Source organism: Trachemys scripta, chromosome 24 (assembly GCF_013100865.1).
Source record: "Trachemys scripta elegans isolate TJP31775 chromosome 24, CAS_Tse_1.0, whole genome shotgun sequence".
In the NCBI taxonomy this organism is placed as follows: Eukaryota; Metazoa; Chordata; order Testudines; family Emydidae; genus Trachemys; species Trachemys scripta.
Window position 1 is genome coordinate 1,383,668 of NC_048321.1, and position 8,234 is coordinate 1,391,901.

At 50.9% G+C, this 8,234-nt stretch overlaps 1 long non-coding RNA gene across 1 annotated transcript; it reads left to right on the forward strand.

Moving 5' to 3' along the window:
- Positions 1-4,475: 4,475 nt before the first annotated feature.
- On the forward strand, positions 4,476-5,993 carry LOC117869477. The gene is made up of 3 exons (XR_004643820.1): positions 4,476-4,745; positions 5,400-5,483; positions 5,806-5,993. It is a non-coding gene; the product is annotated as an uncharacterized LOC117869477 (long non-coding RNA).
- The last annotated feature ends 2,241 nt before the right edge of the window (positions 5,994-8,234 follow it).

An 8,234-nucleotide genomic window follows, 5' to 3' on the forward strand; every position in this document is an offset into this window, starting at 1 on the left:
GATCGGGAAGCATTAATGCCAATGTACAAGGCACCGGTAAGCCCTCCTCTGGAAAACTGAAATTCTGGTCTCCCATGGTCAAGAAAGATAAATTCCAACTGGAAGAGATGCAGGGGCTAGGTGGACAATCAGGGGAATGGAGGTTGATCTTACAAAGGGAGACTGAAAAAGCTTGGCTGGTTTAGCATAGTGAGATAAAGGCTGAGAGGCAATCTGCTTGCTCTCTATATCGGGTAAACACCAGGGAGAGAGAAGAACTATTTAAGCTAAAGGACAATGTTGACACAAGAACAAATGGGGATAAACTGCCATGAACAAACGGAGGCTGGACATTAGAAGGTTTCTAACCATCAGAGGAGTGAGCTTTTGGAACAGCCTCTCAATGGGAGTTGTGGGGCGAAGAAACTGACTAGTTTTAAAAGGGAGCCTGATAAATGTATGAGTGGGATTGTACGATGGGGTTACTTGTGATGGTGGAGGGTAGGACTCAGCAGTTCTTAGGATCCCTTCTGGTTCATGTCTTATGTCTCTAAATTCTCATGCTTCAGAACTTCAGTCAGTCACCTGCAGGGGGAAGAGAATTTTGTCCCGTATGATGTAGTTTTCCTGTATGTTTGTAGCCTGGAGAGAGAGAGTGTGTGTGTGTCTCTCTCCCTGGGTGGGATCATATGTCTCAGCTAATCCATGCCCTGCCAGGGCAGGTGCCTCGGGCATCGATGGTCCCTCCTGGGCTCTGCCTGTGAAATGCTTTGGCCTAGGTCTGTTTACTGGGCATGGTGTGTGGGTGCTGTTCAGTGAGCAGTTCTGCAGCAGGGCACACTGGGTAATTTGGGGGTCCCTTCTGGCCTTAAGATCTATGGCTCTACACAGCCCACAGTCGGCTCACAGCCCAAGTTGTGCCTGAAGTGGCCGGAGATTTCTGCTCCAACGATCAGTAGGAAACGCTGCATTGTAAATGGCGATCATTAGGCTTCAGAGTGCATACAGTATTGAGAAGAGGTGGGAGAAGCCATTCCCAGCTGCCTAGCTACACCTGGATGACACCGAATCTCTATCACCCTCAGGAGCTTTCCTTTGCAAACATAAAGGTTTCAAAGGTATTAATAGGAAAATAGAAGCTCTAGTGGCCCCCAGAGACAAGCAGACAGCCTGGTCAACATCAGCACTGCCAAGGGACTGGGGATCAAGACTGCCCTGAGCAGAGCTGGGGGTGGGGATTTTGACAGATGATTTTTTATTTTTTATTCCTATTTATTTCCTTTCCTTTTTCAAACAAGCCCCTCCCACCAGCAGGTGCCTCCAGCATGGTGGGGCAGGGGAATGCCAGGCTGGGCTAGAACATGCTCTGGCTGCAGCCACAGATCTGCCACTGTGCTAACAGGGGAACCTGGCTTGCCACACAGGCCTGGGCTCCCAGCAAGGCACTCCAATAACAGCCTTGAAGCTGCCCATGGGCCCCTGTGATTAATGCTCCCAGAGGAGCCAGCGAGCACCAGAAACCTATGCTCGGGCCGGAGAGATAAAAAGTGCTATGGGAATTCACATGATAAATAGCGGTAATAATGACAGTGGATGCTTAAGGGCTTAAGAGCCACTGAGCAATGCTCCTTGCTGGGACAGGCTGCGGCGGCCAGCACCGCCAGCAGCAGCAAGAGCTGCCTCCAGCAGGCGTGCAGGGCTGGTTCCCAAGCTCCTGTTCTCTGGGAAGAACCCCCAACTCAGTGTCAAGTGGGACTCCCAGGACCAGCCGGTGAGGGGCTGCCTGCCTCTGTTTGCAGGATTCCTGAGAGGAACGGGACAGAGTGCTGGGTTAAAACTGATAATCCTGCTAAAAGCCCAGACCCTTCTGGGGCTTTTCTTTGTGACCCTGCAGATTAAGAAGTCCCTTCTGTGCGGTGTGACTGCCCATCACTCACTGGCCTCAGAACCCAACCTCCCCTGGCATGCAGGGGACAAGCCGTCACCCTGCGACTAGACCAAAACCAGGAGTTTAACAGAATCACAGGAGTCGAGCTCTCAGGAAAGATGCAGTCACTGTCATTCCAGGCAATAACTAGCAGAGGATGGCTGTGGAGACCCCAGAGCAGGCCTGCAGGCACTGGGGCAGTACTCAGTGGGGACGCCACAGGGCGGAGCCACGGAACACGCCTGTTCCTCCAAACGGTGAGGCAGATGAAATACATGGGTTAAAGTAACAGCAGCGCTAGCTCTGCATTATGACACATGCACACACACACGGGGGGGACACACCTATTTGCACACACGGGTTACCATGTGTACGTATGCATACACAGAGTCACATGAACACATGCATGCACAGTAGGCTGACCAGATGTCCCAATTTTATAGAGACAGTCCTGATTTTTGGGTCTTTTTCTTATATAGGCTCCTATTACCCCCCACCCCATTCGAATTTTTCACACCTGCTGTCTGGTCACCCTAATGCACAGGGGCATGTAGAGGGAATGACACACATATCCATGAAGAGACACACTTGCACACAATCACACATGCACCCATGCAGAAGCTGGGACACCAGCACACACACATGTATACGTACATGGAGAGACATGTGAGCAGACATGTAATGAGCCCACCCACGTTACCAGCCAGGTTTAAGCCTGGGACTTCAGCACCACAGCACAAGCCTCGCCCACAGGGAGTACAGATGTGACTAGCCTGTTCTCCTCTGTTCAGGCTAATCACTAGAGAAGGAGGATGCACACTTTACAAGTGTGTTTCACAAGCACATATATAAGTGCATGCACAGGAAGATGTGTACAGAGCCCTACACACACACGTGCAAACGCACAGCTACACGCAGCTCAGTTCCACAGCAGCTCCCTGGCCCAAGACTCTCCACACGTATCCCAGAGAACAACAGGGCTGGCCCCTGAGGTCTGCATGTGAGGGGGCAAGATGTCCCGGGTGGGGCTTTGTGGGGTGGGGGCTGCTCCGTGGGGTGAGGCCATCTCTGCCCCTCCCCCCAACTCCCCTTGCTCTGGTGTTGAGAGGGGACCTCGCTCTGTCTTGCACTGCCTCAAGCTCAGGTGTCTCGCCCCGTCTCCTCTGCCCCCTGCATCCCAGTGGCTCCTCTCAAGATTTGGCCTGTGCTCTGTGGCTCCCTGTTCCCAGCTCTCACTGGTGTCCCTGGCACTAGCTGCCGAGAGTCAGCCTTAGCTGGGCACACATCCCTGCAGTGCAGGGCTGTGAGTGGCATCACTGGGCAGGGCGCTGCAGGCCTGGGGCTGGCTGTGACTCATACGCTGGGGAGATGCTGGGCTGGCACCCTGAGCAGTTAGTGGGTCACAGCCTTGCCGGCCGGGAGATGCCAGCAGGTGAGTGGGGAGCTGTGGGAGTGGCAGAGTTTGCTCTGGAGTTCTGATAAGCTAGTGTCAAACCCCCACAATCCCAGCCTATTTCCCCCAGCCTACCCTCCACGATCCCCAGCCCCAGCCTAACCCTCCCCAACTCCCCCACCTCTCTACCCCTCCCCAACCCCCCCCACCCCAGCCTATCCCCCCCAACCTACCCTCTCCGACCCCCTGCCCCAGCCTACCCCACTCTGATCCCCAGCCCCAGTCTACCCCTCCCCAACCCTCCCACCTCCGTCTACCCCTCTCCGACCCCCCACCCTTCCTCCGCAACCCCCCATCACAGTCTACCCCTCCATGACCCCCAACCTATCCCTTTCCGACCCCCTGCCCCAACCTACCCTTCCCCAGCCTATGCCTCTCCAACCCCTCCACCCTAGTCTACCCATCTCCTGCCCAAACCTACCCCTCCCCAACCCCCCGCCCCAGTCTACCCATCTCCAACCCTCCTGTCCAAACCCACCCCTTTCCAACCCCCAGCCTTTCCCCCCCAGCCTGCCCCTCCGCAACCCCCCACCCCAGCCTACTCCTCCCCGCCTACACCCCCTTCAAGCCTCCCACCTCCAACGCTGCTGGGAACCACCAGAAGGGGAGACACCCAGTGGTGGGGTGGGACACCCAGAGGTTATTGTGTATCCCACTGTCAGGGGCAGGAAAGCGCCAGGCATACATTGCAAAGCCTGGCCAAAGGCTGCTTTCTCCCTGGGTGCATTAAATAAACCGTGGTCTAAAAAGGAACCAGCTGTCAGAGGGGGAAGGTCTCACCCAGCTCTGGGGGTGGGGGGGATTCTCCCAGCTGTCAGAGGGGGAGGGTTTCACCCAGCTCTCGGGGGGGGGGGAATCACCCAGCCGGGGGGGGTCGCCCAGCGGTCAGAGGCGTGGGCCTCGTCCAGCTATCAGAGGGGGAGGGGAGCAGCTATCCAAAGCACTAGAAACAAAGCGGGGGGGCTGGAGCTGGCCTCTCTCCCTTGCGCTGAGGATCCTAGCCCCGTCTCCCTGCCTGGCTGGAGCCGGCGCGCCCCAGCGGGGGCAGCACAGTGCCGTCCCGTGCTGTCTTGTCTCTCCTCTCCTCTCCTCTCGGCGGGGGCGGGGGCGGGGGCGTGGCCGCGCGGGGCTGGCAGCGCCGCTGGAGCATGGCGCTACCCCCCGCCCCCAGCAGCCGCTGCTGAGCCGCGCACCGCCAGCCCCTGCGCTAACGTCTGCAATCCTGCCCTGCAGTGCCCCCTGCTGGCCTCCCAGCCTAACTCAGCCGCTCCACTCCCGGCTCCCTCCGTCCCACAGCCCAGCTGCTCCCTGCAATGGGTGGGAGGAGGCTGGCTCAGGCCGCACTCACTAGTCTCTGCAAGGTGCTTGGAGATCGCTGGCTGCAAGGTGAGCCCAGCTGGCGCAGATCTGGTTATAAGGCCAGACGGGACCGTTGTGATCATCTGGTCTGAGCCCCTGTACAGCACAGGCCGCAGGGCTTCCCAGAGTTAATTCCCATTTGAACTGGAGCGTAGTCTTGATGTTCAGTAATGGAGAATCCACCATGACCCACAGTGGTTCTTAAAAACCACGGTTAAGTCGCCTTAGCCATCTCCCAGTTACACTAAAGAGACTCAGTGTCTGGAGTCTGTCACTAGCAGGCAGGTTTTCCAACCCCTTAATCGTTCTCCTGGCTCTTCTCTGAACCTTCTCCAGTTTATCAACATCCTTCTTGTATTGTGGACACCAGAACTGGCCACGGTGTTCCAGCAACAGTCGCACCAGCGCCAAATAGAGACGTAAAATAACCTCTCCGCTCCCATTCGATATTCCGCTGCTTACGCAGCCAAGGGTTGCATTAGCCCTTTTGGCCACAGTATCCCATTGGGAGCTCGCATTCAGCTGATTATTCACTAGCACCTCCAAATCCTTTTCAGAGTCACTGCTCCCCAGGATTGAGCCCTTCTCCCCATCCGGGAAGCATGGCTGACATTCTTCAGTCCTAGATGGATGCATTTTTTTTTGCCATCTTAAAACACATATTGTTTGCTTGCATCCCAGACAGAAGTGTTGGGCTGGCTGATCTGGCAGAGGGCTGGAAGAGGATGGATAAAAGCCTAGGAGTGATGGAAGACATGGGATATGGTGAGAACAAGGACTATGCACTGGGTTTATATGGACTCTGATTTGGGACTTTTGTTATAGACTATTTGTACAGGGTTTTTGTAATAAACTGCCCTCCAGGAGGGGTATTGTAAGTAAGAGCCTGAAGTGGAGTCCATTCAGTTACTAAAGAGGGAAACTGAGGCGAGGGTCCACTTGCAAGGCTCCCTATGGCCATGAGGGGGCACCTGGGAGGATGCCACTCATTTACAATCAGTGACCTGTCTTCTTCATTACTTACTACACCCCCAATCTTTCTTTCATATGCAGACGTTATCACTGATGACTTTATGTTTTCTTCCAGGTCATTGATGATAAATCATGCATGGGTAAGAACTGATCCCAACAGAACCCCAATAGAAACACAGCTGCTAGATGATGATTCCCTGTTTACAGTTACATTTTTAGACCTGTCATTTAGCCAGGTTTTAATCCATTTAATGTATGCTGTGTTAATTTTGCACCAGTCTAGTTTTTAATTAAAATATTGTGCAGAATGCTTTATGGAAGAGTAAGTATTTTACATCAATGCTATTATTACTTTTATAATCAAATTTACAATCTCATCAAAAACAGATATCAAGTTAGTTTGACAGAATCAATTTTCCATTATGCCATGTTGATGTGCATTAATTATAAAACCCTCCTTTATTATTTTATTAATTAAGTCCTGTGTAAACCCTTCCATTATTTTGCTTGGGATCGACATCCGGCTGAGAGGCCTATAATTAACTAGGTCATCTCATTTACCCTTTTAAAATATTGGCACATAGCATTCTTCCAGTCTTCTGGAACTTCCTGCCTGTTCCAGGAGTTATTGAAAATCTACATTAATGGTCCTGTGAGCGCCTCAGTTAGCTCTTTTAAAACTCTTGGATGCGGGTTATCTGAACCTATTGATTTTAAAATGTTTAACTTTAGAAGCTACTGTTTAACATCCTCCTGAGTTACTATTGGAATGGAATGGGTTTCATCAACATATGATATATCTGCACTACCTATTTTTTGTTCCCAAATACAGAACAGAAATATTTATTGAACACTTCCATCTTTTCTGCATTATTGATAATTCTACCATTTCCGTTTAGTAATGGACCAATACCATAGTTAGAGTTCTTTTTGTTCTTCATATACTTAAAAGCCCCTTCTTATTGTCCTTAACTTTGCTGACCATAGAGGGCTCCTGCTGTCCTTTTACTCCCCTTATTGATTTTCTACAATTTCTAGCTTCTGATTTATATTCATTACTATCGACTTCCCCTTTTTTCTTTTTGTTATATATATGGTTTTATTTTAATTGTAATTAATCGTATAGCCTCTATTTCTCTTCCAAGTCAGTTTTTTTTTTAACGAGTGTGGGCTTCTTTCTCAATTGGGGGATTGTGTCATTTTGGGCATCTAGTAAAATAATCTTCAACAGTTCTCACTTATCATTCACATTTTTCAGTTTAAATTCTTTCTCCCAATTGATTTGGCTCATAATTGTTTTCAGTTTTGTGAAACTGGCCCTTTAAAGCACCAAGAATATATATATCCCTGGTCTGGACTTATTCTGTTTGCACATAACAATCAAGCCATGATCCCTTAAACCTAAGCTACTACTAATTTTTAGGTTTCAGAGTAACAGCCGTGTTAGTCTGTATCCGCAAAAAGAAGAACAGGAGTACTTGTGGCACCTTAGAGACTAACAAATTTATTAGAGCATAAGCTTTCGTGGACTACAGCATATGCATCCGAAGAAGTGGGCTGTAGTCCACGAAAGCTTATGCTCTAATAAATTTGTTAGTCTCTAAGGCAAGGTCTATACTACCCGCCTGAATCAGCGGGTAGAAATCGACCTCTCGGAGATCGATTTATCGCGTCCCATCGGGACGCGACAATCGATCCCCGAATCGGCGCTCTTACTCCACCAGCGGAGGTGGTAGTAAGCGCCGCCGACAGAAAGCCGCAGAAGTCGATTTTGCCGCCGTCCTCACAATGGGGTAAGTCGGCTGCGATACGCCGAATTTGCGTATCTTAAATCGACTCCCCCCTGTAGTGTAGATGTACCCTAAGGTGCCACAAGTACTCCTGTTCTTCTTTTTACTAATTTTTAATTCTGTGATCAGTTCTTCTTTATCTGTCAAGATGAGGTCTAATAAAGAATTCCCCCAAGTTGGATGCAACTCTTTCTGAGTTGGGAAATTGTCATCTATAATATTTAGAAATTCCGAGGATGTTTTAGCAGCAGCAGCATGAGACCTCCAGCATACGTCACTCAAACTGAAGTCCCCCATGATCACACAGCCTTTTCCCCTATATATTATAGACAGGCAGGTGAGGAGCCTGCACATCTCCTCCAGCACACTGTGCTCTGAAACTCTCCATTGATGCACAAAGAGGTGCGCACTGCACACCCTGACCCTATCTGCTGCTGCCTGCGGAGCTGCCCTAGAGATTCTTGGATTCTCAGGATTGAGCCAGATCATGATGCCTGGTGTGACGCCATCAATGGTTGGTTACTGTGGCTGGTGCAGTGGTCCTCAGCATCCTGTTCCCTAGTGTGATTTGGGGGTCAGTAGCAAACACCACTGATACCCCATCTTGTGCTTTATCTGTTAGGACATTGATCCATAAGCAGTCAACATTATTTTCTTCTGAATTACCAGTGGTTCGGAGACAGGCAATGCCATTTTTGACAACGTGCCACTCCCCCTCCCCTTTTGCCCACGTGAGCCTTCCTAAATACTGAAG